We start from the raw sequence: 19371 nt of genomic DNA, 5'->3' as shown, positions 1-19371 counted from the left end.
TACTATATTTAAGTCTTACCTTTAAATTAGGCAAGATTCAATTTAATCCTTCTTGACATCAGACTGCTCATAGATGTTGCTATATAAAAACCTGCTAGAAATTATTTTTCCTTCCATTCTGTTGTCTAAAAAATGTCTTCCCCATTCCACCTTAATCTACAGTAGATTCAGAAATAGACAAAAGAGTTAGCGTAAAAACAAAGCTGTAATATGAACAATAATACCACTGAGGCAAAGAGAAATCCAAACATGTGCGTGGGCCCCAGTCTGCCTGAGTAAGCACAAAGGTAACATTAGGGACCAAGAGCATTTTAGCAAGCTGAAAACAAAATAGAACTCTAAATGTGCCCAGCTTTCATGATGAATGTGTAATATTGAAACCAAATTAACTTAGGGCACCATTACACAATATCTATGTCAAAAAGGAAATTACTGGAGCTGAGAGAACTTGGGGAAGCCAATAAGAACTGAAAAGGGAAATCTTTGTAATTGGATTTTTTTAATTAGGAGTATATAAATTCAGCACACAAGTCAGTACCATTTGCATTACAGTGGTAAAAGATTTTGATTATGAAAGAAAATATATTTGCAATGTCAAGTTTGTTTTCTCAATAAGAATAATTTACTGCAAATCAGGAGTATGGAATTAAAATTTTTATTATAGAATTATTTTCATTATGTATGTTGGTTAGGATTTTCTCCTCCTGTGGCAGTATTGTCCTCATGATTTTGGCTAAAATTCCCATCTCTTAGACAAAATCTTGTGTGCTCACCCTTCACCCTCATCTCTTGGTTACTGAGGACTGAGATGGGACATTATGAACTTGATCTGACAAGTTAATAAGATGTAATAAGACCGGAAATAGGGGCAGTGCCCTCTCAACTGAGAAGATATAGTTAGCAGCAGAATCTTTTCAAGGATATGTCTGACTTAATTCCTTCTCAGTTGTCTTTCCCTGTCCCAAAGCGGAGCCTGATCAGTTGAGATACTGGTGAGCAATTGGTAATTAGTGAAAGTAGAAATGAAAATAAGCTTCAGTTTTGAATATCCTGTTTTTCAATTAGCTTCTTGCCAAATACTTCCCCAATATATTCTTCTTTTAAATATACTTTTATGTCTTTTGTTTTTAAGATTGTCTAGATTTCTGCCTGTGTTCATTCTCTCTCCCTTCCAGTTAGCTATCTTCTTTATCAAAGAATTTAAAAAAAAAAAGAAAAAAGAAAGAATAAAATGAAGTTCAGAAAATGGCATCCAACTTGAGTCTTTAAGAGATCCCCTGCCATCACTGTATTCTGCCACTGCTAGGGGAGTAAACCTAAACAGTTCACTTGTAGTCATAGAACCCTTAAAGATCTCATTCAGAATTTCTTAATCTGGAGTCTATAAACTTTTTAAAGGGATTTTTAAATTGCTTTCTTTTTATTCTGCTGTATTTTGTTTTATTCATTTTAATCTATTAATTGGAGGAGTTCCTAGACTTCACCTGAATGCCAAAAGGGTCCAGAAAACAAAAAAAAGGTTAGCCCTGGATTGACCCAATTCCTTCTTTTAAAGTGAAGAAAACTGAGTTAAAGGGAGAAGGAACTCTAAAGTCATTGCGGTTATAAGGCATAGAGCTATTAACTTCAAACTGAAGTCCTATGACCTCAAGTCCTGTATGTTTCCTCCCAGTAACATAATTTTATTATCCTCGAGTTAGTTTTTACAAAGGTCCTTTACAAAGCTCAGAGTTCTGACCTTGCTAAGCTGGGCTAGATTGCCTATTGACGCCCCTTAGGTGAAGCTCAGTTCTTCCTTGCACGCACAGACGGACTTGATGGAGTTCCATCAATGTCCTCTTATAAATAATAATGATAATAATAATAATAATAACAATAGAATCTCTTCTATTTATCTAGGGCTGTGCTGGAGTCAGCTCAAGTTCTTGACCTAATTGATCAGTTTTTAGTGAGAGAGCAGGGGAGAAGTGGTGTATAAGACTTGGGTAGAGAAGAAAAGGCTAGATACTGGGGCAGCTAGGTGGCGCAGTGGATAGAGCACCAGCCCTGGAGTCAGGAGTACCTGAGTTCAAATCGGGCCTCAGACACTTAAAAATTACCTAGCTGTGTGGCCTTGGGCAAGCCACTTAACCCCATTGCCTTGAAAAAACTCAAAAAAAAAAAAAAGCCAAATACTGTATGCGCGCATGTGTGTGTGTCAGACAGACAGACACACAGAGACAGAGAAGGGCCCAGTTGAAATCAAAGAACATTACTTTATAGTGAATCCAGTCAGCAGAATCTTTTAACTTCCTTAGGCAGTGTTCAGCAGAGACAGTAGGAGCAGAGAAGGCAGATGGTGGAAGAAATTCAGATTTGTGGTTTGGAAAAGGATGAGTGTCAGGAGGATGAGAATCCAAAGGGCTCAAGAGTTGAGTTGAGAACAATGGAAAATTAAAGAGAGGTAAGTGACATCAGAGAAGAAGTGATGACTTACGAAATTTTGGAGGAGTACAGGGATTGAAGATTTTGTTAAGTCAGAGAATTGGTTTTAGAAATGATGAGGCCTGGAAAGAGGATGAAAAAATAAGATGTTATAATCAAAGAAAGGAATTGTAGAAATCGGGATGATGGAAGTTGAACCCTTGAGATAGATGTGGGTGATGGTAATGAGAGCAAAGAAATGGCTATCCCTTCTGCATGGGGCTAGGGTGGAGTGGAACTATAGAGAACTGCATTGTTAAATATTCTAGCCACTGTACCATGCTACCTATTAGCATATCTGTGTCTCAGTATCCCCATTGGGAAGCTCTACCAAAGTCACAAAACTCCTGGGAGGATAAAATGAATCTATCAAAGGAATATGAAGAAAGAGGCAAAAAGTGGCCCTCTTGACAATGTTTCTTTGTGATGATGAGGACAACACTGTGAGCCCCTCCTCCAAGTAAAACACTAACTCAAATGGAGCCTTGACACCTGACATGTGGCTATCTCAGATGCTCACCAGCATAGGTAGGCACATGGATGCTGGTAGGTATGGTAAGGTGGAAGGAGCTTGTCAAACTTTCGATTTGGGGATAAATTAGTGAGTAGTACAGGAAGGTACTGAGAGGTACTATTGGGTAGAGTTAAGGATAGTAACCCATTATAACTCAGTACTGAAGCTTTGATCCTTAACTGCAGATTTCCTTGCCTCTATGGCTTTAAGCTAGTAGAGGAATTTCTTTCCATTTATTTTTTATCAGTCATTAAGTCGACATTACATAAACCACTTGTAGCTCTGCCTCACTCCACGAACTTCACCATATGGTGTCCAATGCTTAGGCTTCCTTTGCTTCTCTCATCTTGTCAAATTCACAACATGAAGTAAACCCATTTTGAATCGGCCTTCTGCAAACTGATTTACCTAATGACATTGCTATCTATACCCTTTCCCCTCCTAATTAGCTCCATAGGGTCCTTGGGAATCCCTTCACTTGTAAGTCATAGAAAACTGAAAACAGTCCCCATTCTGGATCTGTGCAGGCTGGTTATACAACTGACTTGAATGTGGTGACAGTTTTATGACAAAAAGGGAGAAGATCACTAATTAGAAGTCTGCTTTACCACCTTGGAAGCTGATTTCCTTGTTATGTAAGTCCTCCTTATTTGCCTTACGCATTTGAGCTGAGACAAGCCAGATTTTGCATTCATATCCCCAAACTGTCATTAGCGGTGATCAAAAATATTGATATGCAGTATAATACCCCACTAAATGTATTAAAAGAATAATTTAGAAGTCTCTTGTGTTTTTATTGTTTGGGGCTTCTCCGTTCCTAGAAACATGAGCAGTTCCTCTAGTTTTCCTGGATTTTGTGTTTATGGGTTGTTTAGAGCTCAGACATTATTTTATGCCAGAATTCATTAACCTTTCCAAAGTTTCTGATATGGGCAGGCACTATTGTCATCTCTGCTTCCTAGTACATGAGCTGCATTCTAAGAAGAGGAAATAGATCTGATAGTATTCAGAGTCTCTGAAGACTGCTTGCTTTGGACACTTGGTTTCTAAGGTGTAGATGGAAATAGATAGATATGGTATAGAGGGTGGAACTGCCTCAGATCTGATAACATTTCAGGTCTTTTGTTAGAGGGAAAAAATTACAAGCTTCTTTTAGTGATAACTATGATTTGTTGAAAGGTATGCATCAATCTCTTTACTGTAAAGGAGAAAGGAATGATCTCACTATTTAAAGCTTGGTTTCCATATCTAAAATAAAGGTAATTGCATGTGATTTGGGCATAGTGAAATCAGGACCTGAAAAGGCAATCTTTCTCTAAAAATGAATGCATTTATGGATTTGTGCTTTCTGGACTGAGCCCATAGTGCAAAGCACCTAGAAGGGGCATATTAAACTCCTCCTCCCCGTCAGTTCTTTGTTCTTTCCAGGGCTCAGAAAGGAACTGTAAAAGTACAGGGCCTCAGTTACCATGTGATTATGTAGGAAGAAGCACTAAAGTAGAATCTGTTTTAATATTGATTCTCACTTTAAATAAATGTTTATCTCCTTGTAGCAATTTACTGGCATTTTTCATTATTTTCCTTATACATAAAATTGGGAGTCCTTTGGTCACCTTCAAATTCTAGATGGGCTAATTAGCTGGTTTGTAATCTACTACAGTACTGTATTTTTTCTAGATAAATTAATTTATAGCCTTGCATTGAAATGTAATTAAAATGTTGTTGCAACAAGTTTTTAGTCCCTAATCGGCAATTGCTGTTACTCTGTACAGGAATTGGATGGTAAATTTTATTAGCTCAGTTTTCCTAAAGATAGCGTCTGATCACAGTCTCTGAGTTGCAGAGGCAGGAAAACTGCCCTTGGCTAAGGCCTTGTTCAAATTGGCTAGCCTACTTTTAAAAGGAGTCTGTGGCTGAAGAGCCCATACCCATTCCCTGGTCATTTCTTCTCTTTGCTTAACAACATTTACTTTGGGAAAGATGGTTAATGTGTCCAACCAAGCAAATGTATTATTGCTTCAATTTCAACTTGTTTCCTCTTCTTGTACCTAATATTGTATCTAACAGCTGGACCAGTGGACAGAGTCCCCGGCCTGGAGTCAGGAAGACCAGAGTTGGAATCTGGCTTCAGATACTTACTATCTCTGTGATTCTAGGAAAGTCCCTGAACCTCTATGTGTCTATTTCCTCATCTGTGAAATGGGGCTAATAATAGATCACTATTCCCAGGATTGTTGTGAGAATTCAATGATATATTAATTATAAAGTCTTTATTATAGTGTCATTATACATAGTAAGCTCTATATAAACATTATTACTATCATTATCATCATCATACCTGAGGCAGAAATGATCAATATCTCTTTATAATAAACCTTATTACACTTGAAAATCTTGTTAACATGAGTTCACTAACTTTCCATCTCCCATTTGGTATCCTTTTCTCTGAGCCAAATAATATCAAGTTTCTTGACTCTTACCTCTTTGTTCTAATATTGAATAAACATTTATGAAGTGGTTACTTTATGCCAGCTGTTGTGCTAAGAACTGGGGAATACAATTAATGAAAAGAAAGACATTCCCTGCCTTCAAGGAGTTTCCAATCTAAAGGAGGATATAGAACACAAAGGAGGCAGGAAAGTGGGGGGAGAAGGGACAGGTAGGAAACCAAGGAGTTCTATGTTTTCCATGGAGTTCAAACCAGGCAGAACAGCAATTGCAAAGTGGAGTGAGTTGAGAAGGAAAAGATTCTTCCTTCTATAAAGGAAGGCATTGGAAGGAATTTGATACTCTATTCTGTAGTCCTCCAATCAAAAGTGAAGGGAGACTGAGGAAGGCTGTGTCAGTGAAGGCTTGAGTTAGTAGCATAATGATGAGATTAGATGGCATGAGCTTGGCCTGGGAGGGGCACCTTCTTCCATGAAGTTGAAACTAGATAAGAGTAGCAGAGGCAAAGTAGAGTGTCTATACCTGCTGTTTTTCAAAATAAGTACCAATTGTGAGTCCAAAGAATCTGTCATAGCTGATGACTTATTTTTTTCTTTGTTTAATAACATCACAGAATCATAAAACCAGCAGGCTGGAAAACATGTACTCCAACCCATACCTGTATAGGTGTACCACTACTCTGTCACATAGTGGTTATCCAGTTTATGCTAAAAAAAAAAAAAACTTAACTCCTAAAGCAGTTCATTCTTACTTTGAGGTACCTCTCATTTTTTATTGATATAAGGTGTATTGAAGTCTGTTTTCACCCACTGCTTCCAAAACAATGTTCTTTAAGAAGAACACTGCAGTGTTGTTATTCATTCAATGAAGAGTTATTCAACACTTGGAATGCAAATATAGTAAATTATTTCCATAAGTCTTTGGGAATAGATTGAGTCAAATGAAGATTTAAGGCATGTCAAAATGTTAATTGATCATGGCAGATTAGGGGAAGCCATCGAACCCTCCCAAAGTTCCCTGCTAAACAACTTTAAAATAGCACCAAATCAAATATTTCTCACAATTTGTTTAGTCACTCCCTGTCATTGGACATCTACTTTGTTTCCAGTTCATTGCTACTACAAAAAATGCTGCTATAAACATTTTGGGAGTTATAGAAGCTTGATTGTTTTTAACCTCCTTGGGGCATGTGGCTAACAGTGAAATCTCTAGCTAAAAGGAAGTGACAATTTTAGTCAATTTTTTAACACAATTCCAAATTGTTTTCTAAAATAGTTAGACCTGTTCCTAGCTTCTCACAGCCCCTCCTACAATAACTATTTCCATCTTTTGTCTTCTTTGCCAGTTTTTTGGGTGTGAGGTAACAGCTTGTTTATTTTTTTTTTTTTTGTAAATATGCATCACATCAAATCTGAATGAATGAAGGAAAAGGATGGAAGTGAAATATCTTGAAGTTGCAGAATTAGTAGACTTCACAAGTTATCACATGTGTAAATAGAAAGAAGAGGTTGTGAACTTCAGTGACTAGTAGAATGCTTGAAATTCAGAAACTTGGAAGAAAGATTCAGTTTAGAGGGAAAAATAATGAGTCTAGTTTGGGGCATATTGAGTTTGAGAGTTGATAATATCCAGCAAAGTGTTGGAGATTCTTCAAGACTCAAGTTCAGAAAAGAAATGAGGCCTGGATGTATAGATTTAGGCTTTATGTGCATAAAGATATTAGTTAAATACATAGGAGTTCAGAAGAACAAGAGAGGTATCCTGGTATGCTACAAAGATTCAAAACTTGTGCCTGTCGCTGCTTTTGGGACCTTGAGTAAATCACTTAAAATCTCCAGAACTCATTACCTAATCTTCAAAATGAAAGGATTGTATGGGGGGGGGTTGTTCAATTATTTCAGTCACATCTGACTTTTTATTACCATATTTGGAATGGCCTGCCATTTCCTTCAACTTATTTTATGTAGTTGAAGAAATGAGGCAATCAGAGTTAAGTGATTTGCCCAGGGACACACAGCTAGTAAGTGTCTTAGGACAGATTCGAATGCATGAAGATGATTCTTCCTGTGCTTAGGCCAGTACTGCAGAACCACCTAGCTGCCCTTCCAAAATTACTCTTTCAGAAAGCAAATGACAATACAGATATAATACTACAGCTGCATAAAGCAAGTTCCTGGCTTGTACTAGATAGTCTCTAAGTTGTCTTAATTTTTTTTGAAAATTACCCCCTTCTGGGGCTGCTAGGACAGAGCACCGGCCCTGGAGTCAGGAGTACCTGAGTTCAAATGCGGCCTCCGACACTTAATAATTACTAGCTGTGTGATTTTGGGCAAGCCACTTAGCCCCATTACCTTGGGAAAAAACCACCTAAAATTACCCCCTCCTTCAGGGGTAGTCAACAATGTGCTTGCAACATCTTTCTTTGGGAACTTTGGGGTGTTACTCTAAAGGATTGCAGGATTTTCCCATCTTTTCTATGTTGCTTATCAATTAGCAAGCCTAAACTACCTTATCTATTAACAAACTTTTAGAAACAAATATTTACTGAGATGGTTCAGTAAGAAGACTTCATAGAAAGGTCAAGCTTTCCCTTGTAGACTATCCTGGGACCAACTGGGTTCAAACAGAGGACTTGTATGAGCAAAGGGAAAGTTCACCATTCTTAATTGCTCAAAGTCCTTTTCTGGCTTTGTGCAGTCTTTATGATGATCCCCTTAAATGGAACTCTGATGGGTTTCAAGGGTCAGTGTCTTTGTAGAGTCTTCAGCTCACTTTCTCTCTGTTCCAAAGAAGTCATAACCCCTGAAGCTCTCTTTCCTTGGTGTGTCTAATTTGACCTGTCTAAATTCCTAGTTGGATATATTTTTGTTAACAATCTAGTCATTTTTGTTACATGCTTAATGAATAGGCAATGTGTCATTCCTTTTGGGCTCATTCTCCTGCCTCCCATTTTTTCCCTCTTGTACAGGTTCAAGGAACCAGCCTTCTCAAGTGCTCCTGAAGCTTGACTCTTCCCTGATCAAATCTGTTCTCTGACTTACACTGGACAAGAGGTATGTCTGACCCTTTCAACCAGTGTTTCCTGTGTGTTATTATCTGATTTCATCTAGTGACTGAAAAGCATTAGTTCACTACTCCTAAACTTATTAGAGACTTCTTTGTATCTAATTTATTCCTTTGATTGATTCTATAACTCAATCAAAGAGATGCTCACACCTCATAAAATTATCAAGGCTTTGAACAGCTTATTAGTTACATTAATTAGAGTGGAGAGATGTGAGGCACCCTTTTTTATAAGTACAAACTATATTGAATTCAGTCAAACTCCAGTAGAAACAAATAAGTTTTCATTATATCAAGGGCTGCTGCTAATGTTTTTGAACCCAGGTGAAGAAAATTCTCAGTAGAAATAGGGGCATTTGAAGCAGGAATGATGTTGAAGAAAATATGAGTTCTGTTTGGTATGTGCTTAGTTAGTGATCCTTCTGGGACACCCAAGTGGGGAGTGGGTGATTGGGTTTTAGAGTGTTATGTTATATAGTATTTATTCACTATATCTTTCAGTAATTAGAAAACTTGGTTTGTGCAGTTCTGATATTCTATCTGCATTGTCATTTGCTATCTAAAAGAGTAGTACACTAATTAGTGTAGTTTATAAAGTAATAGATGCTTTTGGGTGTGTGGGAGGTGAAGCATTTTAAATGTAATTGCTGTTTAAACAGCATTTCCCTTAAAAGACTTGTATAAATTAATTTTCCATATAAGTGCATTTTTGGGGTGGTCTGTTGTTAATTAATCTCATCACAAACAAAGTCTTCAAGGCACTGCCCAGTTCTCCTCTGAATTCATTTCAAAAGCAACTTATAGATTTCATGAGAAGTTCTTTGTTTCACTGGAAATCAGCTATCAGAGTTACATAGAAATTGGGCCTGATTTGATGTCATAGAAAGAATTCATACTGTCTAGCCTAGGAAATCGTGTTTATGTGGAACTCTAAGAGCACTATTCAGAAAGAATTAAGGTATATAAATATTGTTTTGGGTCACAACAGCATGTTCTCTAATATCTCATGGTGTTCCCAGGGATGTGGCCATGAATCCTGAAATGAATACTTATAATTTCAGGAGGCAGAATTACAGAGAATCCAGAATTCAATAGAACAATGCAAATTAAAGGTTTAAGCAGGTTTTAGTACATTAGCAATGATTGAGACATGAAGGAAACGGTGTAAAACACATTGTTGAGGACATGCTAGGCCATCAAAGGAGGTAAGCAGCTTGTATAGCTAAAATAAGAGACAGAATAGTCTCGATACTACTTTGAGATAGTAACAGAAGCAGAGGAAGGTCTACACCTGAGTACATTCTCTTTGGAGTATTTGTGGAAAGCCCTGGCTGAGAAGGTATCCAACAGAGGTGTGAAAATTGTGGCCTATACCACTCTCACATGTGGACCAAACCAGATTTTTGCATGTAATTGAGAAATAGTTAACAAAATAAATTAAAATAAGATAAAATATAGATAACATTACATTTTAAGACCATCAGCATTTGACCTGCAAGAATTCTAATGTCCAGATTAGTGTCTCCCATTTTTATTTGTTTGCTATCCTTGGGGTAGAAGATAGAGAGCTAGTACTAGTCATCCCACTCACAATAAGAGTGGCAGCAACTTTCAGACAACAGAAGGAACAGTGTTGAACAGGGACCACTGAATCCATCCGAGAGGATCAGAAGGGATACGGCCTGGCCCTGACAAAGTATCTCAGTCCATGAACTGAGACTGTAAACAATAGGAAACAAAAGAAAACACGGGGAAAACATCAAATACTATTGGTTAAGCAAAGCTCAGGAAATAAATACAGAAGAAAGTTACTCCCTAAGTTATAGAAGCAGTCTCAGAGGAAGAAAAATTACTTAAATACAAGGACTCTAAGAGTATCTGGAAAAAGTGAATAAGAGATAAAAAGTGAAATTACAATTAAAATTAAGAGCTCTAGAGGAAAAGATTAGAAAGAGAATAACTTAGAAGAGAAGGTAGAAAGTGTTTCAAAAATAAGTCTCCCAGGGGCAGCTAGGTGGCAAAGTGGATAGAGCACCAGCACTGGAGTCAGGAGTACCCGAGTTGAAATTTGGCCACAGACACTTAATAATTAACTAGCTGTGTGACCTTGGGCAAGCCACTTAGCCCCATTGCCTTGCAAAAGCCTAAAAAAAAAATAGCAGTCTCCATGAAATGCTCTAAAAGCCAATTGATTTTGGCTCACTGGTCAGTAAACAATAGGGAATATGCCAGAAAGCCATACATACCTTTCTGATTATCCTCAAACAGAGAAGTAATCAGCACAAGATTGACTACTCTTTCCTTCTGGATATTGACTCCTTTCTAGATTTTTATGACTATAGATATCTTTGTTTTAAAAATAATTAAAGAAAACTACTCAGATATATTAGAACTTAAAGATAAAGTAAAAATTGCAATAATCTTGAAAGAAATCCTAAATTTAAAATACTCAGGAATCTCAGAACAAAACTGAGAGTATACTGCAAATCTCCAGAAAGGAATAGTTCAAGTACCAAACAAAAACAGCCATGCTGACAGAAGATTATGGTGCAACTACTGTTAAGGAGGAAAAAAAAAGCATATACTACTTATCCCAGGCTTACAAGCAAGGTTAACTTACCCTACAAAACTGAGTATAATCTCACATGGAGAGAGTGAATTTTTAATAAAAATAGAGGACTCTTAAAACGTTTCTGTTGAAAAGATCATAGCTAAGCAGAGACACTGAAATGCAAGCACAAGAATCAAGAGAAACCTTTAAAGGTAAATACATTTGAGTAATTTGAGGGGACTAAACTATGAACTGCTACCCTTTATTCTATGTCATGAAGACTTCTGGCAGTCTAATGAATACTATAGACCTCTTCTGAGATTGTTTTTAAATTAGAAAGAAATGCAGGGGTGGCTAGGTTGCCCAGTGGATAGAGCACTGGCCCTGGAGTCAGGAGTACCTGAGTTCAAATTCAGCCTCAGACACTTATTATTAATTATTATTATAGTAATTATTATAATTATTATTACCTAGATGTGTGACCTTGGGCAAGCCACTTAACCCCATTGCCTTGCAAAAACTAAAAAAAAATGTAATTAGAGATAATGCTTGATTTCACTGAGCTTCAGTGAAAATAAAGATTTTTTTCCCTATCCAAGTTCACAGATGTCCTGATATATATGTCCAGGGGCTCCTTAGGGAACTGTGGCCCCCACAGTAAAATCTCCTGGCCTGAATGATAATGAAATATTTAATCTAATAGAGTGAGTAGAGACACGTGCTCCTTCAGAACTGTTCTTTGGTGTTCAGTTATGTCCGACTCTTTATGACCTCATTTGAAGTTTTCTTGCCAAAGATATTGCCAATTCCTTCTTCAGCTCATTTTATAGGTGAGAAAACTGGGGCAACCAGGGTTAAATGACTTGGTCAGGGTCATACAACTACTACATTTCTGAAGGCAGATTTGAATTCAAGAAGATGAGTCTTCATGGCTCCAGGCCTAATGGTCTCTATCCACCATACCAGTAACTTGCCTATCCTTTAGAATATGTCTGTCTTTTAAAATCACAGAAGAAATTAAGGAGAAACATAAGATCTGAATGTGGAAAGAAGAAAGGAGTGGGAAAAGAAAAGATGCTTTTTGAAGTCACGGTTTGGGGCTATCCACACTTGAGGGGACTATTCAAAGATTTCTGACTAGGCAGACAAAAATGAAGGCAGTCAACCTGCTTCCTTGTAGAAGGATTTGGGGTTGTTGGCATTGGAGCGTTTGTCTAACCACCCCATAAATGCAAAACCTCGATCTGCAAGAGAATATATGGTATAAGACCACCACTCCATCTTGTGCCAAAACTTTGAGGGGGCTAAAGGCATTATACTGAAGAGTGGGGAGCATCAGTGATTCATGAATATGGAAACTATAAGATCACAGGATGACAGAAGTATCAGGGACCATGGAATCCACCCCTCTTCCTTTTTACAAGCTCATATTTGCATTTGGTAATTATCAGAAATCAAAATGACTTCTGTTAAAAACTGACACATTAAGGTAATCAGAATACTCTCATCACAGAAGCATTGGGGAGACATTGAGGGCTAAAATTAGGGATATCCTTAAGGAAATTATTTCATATTATCTCTGTAAATGTTGGCCCTCCCTGTCTTCCCCCAATCACATGTAAGCTCTTTGTGGACAGTGACTCTCTTTCTAGTATTCTTAGGGTTTTAAACAATGCCTAGCATGTAATAGACACTTCAAAAATATTTGTCAAATAAATAAAACAAATAATGAATTAATGACATTAAAAATGCTTTAAAATGACATTCAATTTACTTTTATTTTTAAAAACCATTTTATTAATATTTTTAAAATAATTTTATTGATACTTTCATTTTTGTCTCATCTATATTTCCTCATTATGGTCCTTTCCTCTTTCCTCATCCTTGAAAACCTTCCTTTATAAAAAAAAATTAACTATTCAGTTTAAGCAAAATTTTTATGTTAAAAAATGCCTTTAAGTCAGTTATTTGAGGTCCACACCCTGTTCCAGAGCTTGAGTTAGGTGCATGGGTTCTAGAAATGCAACTTTCATAATGGCCTCAGACATCATGGACTTTTGGGTGTTGACAGACCCTCAGGAAGTTCTGCTCTGATCTGCCAAGGGGATGTGCCACAATATCCTCAATGGTTTACCAGAAAAGAACAGAGAATCACATGGTTTCTGACTTAGTTATTACTTTGCTCACACATATTTCAGAAATCAGTGGAATTTATAAAAATTTGTTCCTGCTAGCAGATATTTTTTTGTTTCTTTGTCTTAAATATTGTTTTGCTACAAAAAGCCTTGAAGGGAAAATTCCCTACTATAAACTTATTCTTCAAGGCTATTGTTCACTTGTGAATGTAGAAAATGTCTGAAGATAGCAGAGGGGTATGCTGTGTATGACTCTGCAGTTGTTATTAACGTATAAGTTGTTTTACAAGAGTCCTCAGGACTAACCTGAAAATAAAGAACAATAGAACAAAGTCCTAGAAGGGTTCCTGGAATTCATACTAGCTCTAGGGTTATAAAAAATGAATTCTCTTGTCTTAATTTATTACAGAACTTTAAAGTTGGAAAGGCAATCACTGGCCACATAATCTAACCAATATTCAAATAAGGAATTAAAGAATTAAAGAAATGGTCTTCTGTCTCTAAGAAAAAACCTCCAATGAGAGGGGAATTATTACCTCCCACAAAAAAGAAAGGAAGAAAGAAAGAAACTCAGGGAGAAAAGAGAATCCAGAAAAAAGATATTCAAGAATTTCAAAGGCTAAGAAAAAGTCAAGAAAGATGAGGGTTGGAAAGAGACCATTATATATGAAAATTGAGATAACATTGTTGACTTTGGTGAGAATCACTTCAGTTGAATTATGAGATCACAAACTAGTTTAGAAGAAAGAGAAGAAGACATTGTTGTAATGAATGTAAATTTTTTTCCAAAAGTTTATCCTACAAAAAGAAGAGATATATCAGCAGATACCTGGTGAGAATGGTAGGGTATATTGAGAATTTTTTAAGGATGGGGAGGTAGCTCCTTCCTGGGAAGGAGCAGATATGAAGAGATTAAATCATAGTGGGACATTCTTCTGGTAAAATGGGAAGGATTGATAATCAAGGGTGCACATAGAGGAGTTGGCCTTGGATAAAAAGAAGGACCACCTCTTCATCAGAGAAGCAATTAACCTGAGGTGATGGTAATGAGAGTGAGAAGGATGATTGGGAAGTATGGTTTCTGTATAAAACTAAGAGTATTTAGTATTTAGCATATGAAAATAATGATTGAATTGAATTAAGTTGGAATAGTGGTAGCATTAACAAAAATAGTGAAGTTAGAAGGTACAAATTTAGGTGAAGTTTAGTTTTGAATATTTTCATTTTGAGGTGCTGGCAGGATATCCCGATAGAGACTGCCAGTAGGCAATTAGCAATGGGGAACGGGCATCAAAGATTGAAATCTGAACTCAGTTTGTTGATCTACAAGTTATCTGTGTGGAGTTGATAACTTCAGCCCATGAAAGTAGTTGAGTCCACCAAATTGGAGAGTGTGGAAAGAGGGATCAGAATACAACCTGGGGGAATAAGGGAAAGAAAGGGTAGGGACATCAGCACAATCAGTACAGGATATGGATTAAGAGTCAGCAAAAGAGACAGAGAATGAGTCCTTAGGCAGCCGGAGAGCCAAGACAGATTATTGTCATTGAAATCAAGGGAGGCAAGAGCATCTGAGATGATGGAGAGGTAAACAATATCAAGCTGCAGAGAAAAAGAGAGAAAGATTGACAAAGTTAGCCTCAGAGGATTCGCACTTTATTACTTTGGTTCTCTAACATTTTCAAACATTTCACCTGCCAGGAAATAACAGTTGAATGCTTAAAACCAGATATGAGTTTACAAAAGTGATTTGATGGCAAAACTTTACTAATCTCTTATGTAGATTGCAATTGGAGTTACTGAGAATTATACCTTTGCTCTTTGTAGCAAATATACACTGAAACTACTCATAATGGCAGACTGGAAACCTAAAGCACAGCTGGTACTTCTTCTATCAAGGTTTAGGGGACCCTCAAAGAGCTTCCTGATACTTCCTGGGTCTCTCCCCACTATGAGCTTTCTCCTATGATTTTTAGTTGATAATTATAACTGACTTAAATAACTTGGTAAAGACATTTACTAAGGAAATAAAAGAACAGTTGGTACAAAACATAACCCTATCCCCAAAGTCTATGAAACATCATCTTACTGGTACATAGAATTTGAGGTAGAGTGGACTCAAGCTTAGAGAAGCAGATGTGGTAAAAGAAGTAATACTATCTGGAAATCTTTTTTGCTGAAGTCTTCAAGATACTCCCTTTAGCTGTGACACACCTTGAAGCTGCCTTTCCCGCAGTGTGTATAATTAGCCCTTGATTTCTGATATTGACACTGGGTCAGCTGTTCTGATGATGTGTAGCCAGTATGTTTACAGGAAGTACGAAATCCTCTGGACTCAGAAGCCAAGAAGCTAAGAAAATTCTCTTCCAGTCAAAGTGGAGTGAGATGGAGACTGAGGCTGAATACTCCAAATCTATTCCTCCCAGGGGCTTAGCTGAAAGTCTTTCACTATGAGTTACCCAATACTTAATTCCCTTAGTAAAGAAGCAGCTTTTAATTTTATACAAAACTCACGGGAGAGAACCAAATCTCCCGAATCAATATGAAAATACCTCTTGTGCTATTTATTAAATATAAAATGGTGAGCATTTATGAAATTAAAGTGCTTTCTAATTACAAACCACTTTACTATATGATATCATTTAGTCTTCACTACAACCTTGAGGAAAATAGAACCTTATTATATTTTTATATTATTATTATTATTATACATTTGAGAAAGTTGAAATTTAGAGAGGTTAAGGATCAAGATTTCACGGCTAATAAGTGACAAAGCCCAGATTTGAATTTAGAGCTTTGATTTTCAATTCCGGTGTTCACATCATTTGATCATGTTCCTTCACCGTAGAAAAATAAATGAAAAGTCATATAAATGGCATCATGGAATATAAGTTAAAAGTCAAAAGCACTGAGATCAGCTAAGATAAATAAGCAATCAATTCTATTTAACATAAGACAAAGCTCATAATTCTCTATCTGTTATCTATGTGTAGACACGTTATACCTACACATGTGGGACATTCGATTTATTCATATCATCACACATAAAGTCCATCAGCACTTTCACCATCCACTTGTTTTTCAAGGGTGTAGAATATCTCCCTTCAAATTCCCTTTGGAAATCAAACTTACCAAATGCTATTGCAGACTTAGAAAATGTCTTGAAAATTGCATCAGAATCAATATGTGTACCCCTCTGCTATGACTTTCTTTCTTCCCACTCCTCAATGATGGAAGGTGTTTCTCTCTCATATGAGAATGTTGGTTGCTGAATGAGAACATGACCTTAGATTTTGAAACGGACTCACGTGTAACACTTATAACTCTTTGGTTCTTTAGTGGGCCATTCCTAATATATAGTATTTCTCTATCATGATAGCACATGTAGTTTTTTTTTTCTTTTTTGATGGACCATTAACATAGTCTCTGCTAGTTACTTTTAACTCTCTCATGGGTATTTTTCAGATCCAGTCTGCTAATCTATCTGTGTCTAGTTATATGATGTCTGTCTCCGTCATGTATCAGTAATTGCTACTCATGAACAAATGAGTTCATTGGCACCTGAAGAAGCAGAGGCATAGACAAAGTACCATTTCTGCCAAGCTCACAAAGCGAGCTAGTGACATAAGCAGGCCTGAAACCTTCAAACTTTGAGACTACAGCTAATGGAATAAGATGACCTCCCAAGAAGTGCCTCATTATTTATTATATTAGTTTATCAGCTATATAGCTGTTTAATAATATTGTTTACACTGAAAAGCAAAACATGGTCAATAATATACTGGCCACAAAACCACGAAGATCTCAGTTCAAGTTGAACAAATATTGGAATAATGCCTTAAATATCTCGAGCTCTTTATAAGTTTTAGACCTTGTAGCCCATGCATCCCACCTGTGAGTGGGATCTGGAAGAAGTTAAGTTGTAGGATAAAATGCAAAATCCTCTGGCCTTTAAAGCTGGAATGCCCACCCTCTTGATCTCTGCCTTTTGAAATTCCTAGTTCTTTTCAAAACTCACTTTACGTGCCAGCACTTTTGGAGGGCTTTCCTAATTCTCAGTTTCCCTCCCATCTCCAACCTGCCCCCCCCCCACATGTATCTATTTTATATTTCTATGCTTGTGTACAGGGCAGTATATATTACAGTAGATAAAGCACTGGACCTAGAGTCAGGAAGACTCACTTTCTTGAGTTCAAATCTGGCCTCCAACACTGACTAGCTGTATGACCCTGGGCAAGTACTTTCTCCTGTTTGCCTCAGTAAAATAAGTTGGAGAAGGAAATGGCAAACCACTCCAATATTTTTGCCAAGAAAACGCCAAATGAAATCACAAGTGAATGACAGCAACAACTTGTGTACATGTTATTTTTATGTAACAAGTTCCTTAAGGGGAGGGAAAATTGTTTTCTTTATATCTCCTTACATTTCTTTATATCCAGAACAATTTTTGGTCCAGGTAGGTCCTAATTAATGAATAATGAATCCCATAAAGTGATCACATGTTAGAATTCTGATTCATAAGAATTGGGACCTGCCTGTACGTGTTTCATTGTTGCTTGTCCAATTGAATTGAATTGGTGTTGTACCTCTTGGTCTAGGAAGCTCTTGGATTCTATCAAGGGCAGTCCATGAGTGGGATCAGCGCAGGATGATGGAGCAGGTCATTCAGGTGCATAAACTTCAGTAGCCCCAAGGGTCAGTAAAAGGGTCAGATGATCTGACCCTGTCAGCTGATCCCTAACAGTCAACAGATGTGTGAAGCAGATGTTCACCCAACACAAAGAGGGCCCTTTTCCAGCAAAGCTTCCATAAGGCAATCTATCTTCCTTTAATCATTTGCCTCTTGATGGTGTTTTCTCAAACCTGAGAAAAATGACATAATGGGATTTTGATGTAGCTTGTTTGAATGGAAAGGACAGTGGAGAAATAATGTAGTTGAGGAAGTGTTCCCCTGACTCAAAGAAGCTTATCTGAGAAATATTTGTGGCAAAGCCTGAACAACTCTTAGAAATAAACATAGGGCAAGATGAAAAATCATTCAATATAAATTGTGTATTGTTTATCAGAAATAGTTGCTATATACAGAAAGATTTTCATTATGATTATTGAGATAAAATGTGGCTTTCCAATATATTGCTCCAATATGACCAGCATGTTGCATTGCAAAAATAGTTCTTACTCCATAAAGGGGTTTGATAAATGAGGATTGAAATATTCAATCTATCCAGATGCTACTTGAATATCCTTCAGGTATCTTGTTTCCTGGTAAGTGAAGCAGATATCGATGGTGTCATTGTTCACATTTGGTTTGGTTTGGTTTTTTCCTTTGTGACCCACCATTTTTGGGAAAGAAATCTTCAAGTCTAAGATATTGAAAACTCATTCATTATCTTGGTTTTTCATTCTTGGGACCTGGATATGTTATTGCAACTTTCCTCCAGAGAGCTTCCCTGCTTTTTTCATGCCTTTCCTAGTGTCCTCGAGCACTACTTGTCCTTTATTGACTTAAACTTAACTATGCTGTAACTTTTTAATTCATTTCACCTTTTCTCTTGGTCTTTCTAGTTATATCTTGATCTCCTTATCGGATCGCATATTTAAATTCAGCAAGAACTTTCAGCTTTGGTGCAGTGGGTAGAACACGGGGCCTGTAGTCAGGAAACCTGAGTTCAATGGCAGCCTCAGACATGTACTAGCTGTGTGGCCCTGGGAAAGTTGCTTCAACCAGTTTTCCTCAGTTTCTTCATCTGTAAAATGAGTACACCTGGAGACGGAAATGGCAAACCATTCCCATATCTTTGCTAAGAAAACCCTACTGATGTCGTCCTTGGGGTCAAGTAGCGTCAGATACAACCAAGCAACTGAATAACACTAGTGTATCCCCCATCCTTAATTTTTATGGATTAGATGGCTGAGTCAGGGAGAGAAATGACTCAACTAAAGTTGCCTAGAGGAAGTGGAATTTGAACTCTCTTTCCAAATGCAGTGTTTTTCTACTATGCTACATTGCATGGGTTCATCTATTCCTGATCTCCTCAGCCTTTATTAGAATTCATCTTTTCTAATATCCTGAATCCAATGCTGCAGTGAAATTACTTCTGGGGCTTTATATATGGCCCTTGAATTTCCTCTTAGGATTCTTGGCCAGTTTGATTTCAAAAGCCCTATCAATTTTTCACATCTGCTACTTATGGATT

At 37.1% G+C, this 19371-nt stretch overlaps 1 protein-coding gene across 6 annotated transcripts in view; it reads left to right on the top strand.

Annotated features, from left to right (window-relative positions):
• The window catches only part of TENM1 (teneurin transmembrane protein 1), a 1637812-nt gene that overhangs the window by 952043 nt on the left and 666398 nt on the right, over positions 1 to 19371 (top strand). For all 6 annotated transcript variants that reach the window (XM_074202813.1, XM_074202814.1, XM_074202809.1 and 3 more), the window contains one exon: positions 8394 to 8478. The gene's annotated coding sequence lies outside the window, so the exon portion shown is untranslated. The remainder of the gene's footprint in view (positions 1 to 8393; positions 8479 to 19371) is intronic.

Source organism: Macrotis lagotis, chromosome X (assembly GCF_037893015.1).
Source record: "Macrotis lagotis isolate mMagLag1 chromosome X, bilby.v1.9.chrom.fasta, whole genome shotgun sequence".
In the NCBI taxonomy this organism is placed as follows: Eukaryota; Metazoa; Chordata; class Mammalia; order Peramelemorphia; family Peramelidae; genus Macrotis; species Macrotis lagotis.
This window is presented reverse-complemented; position numbering and strand designations above follow the sequence as displayed.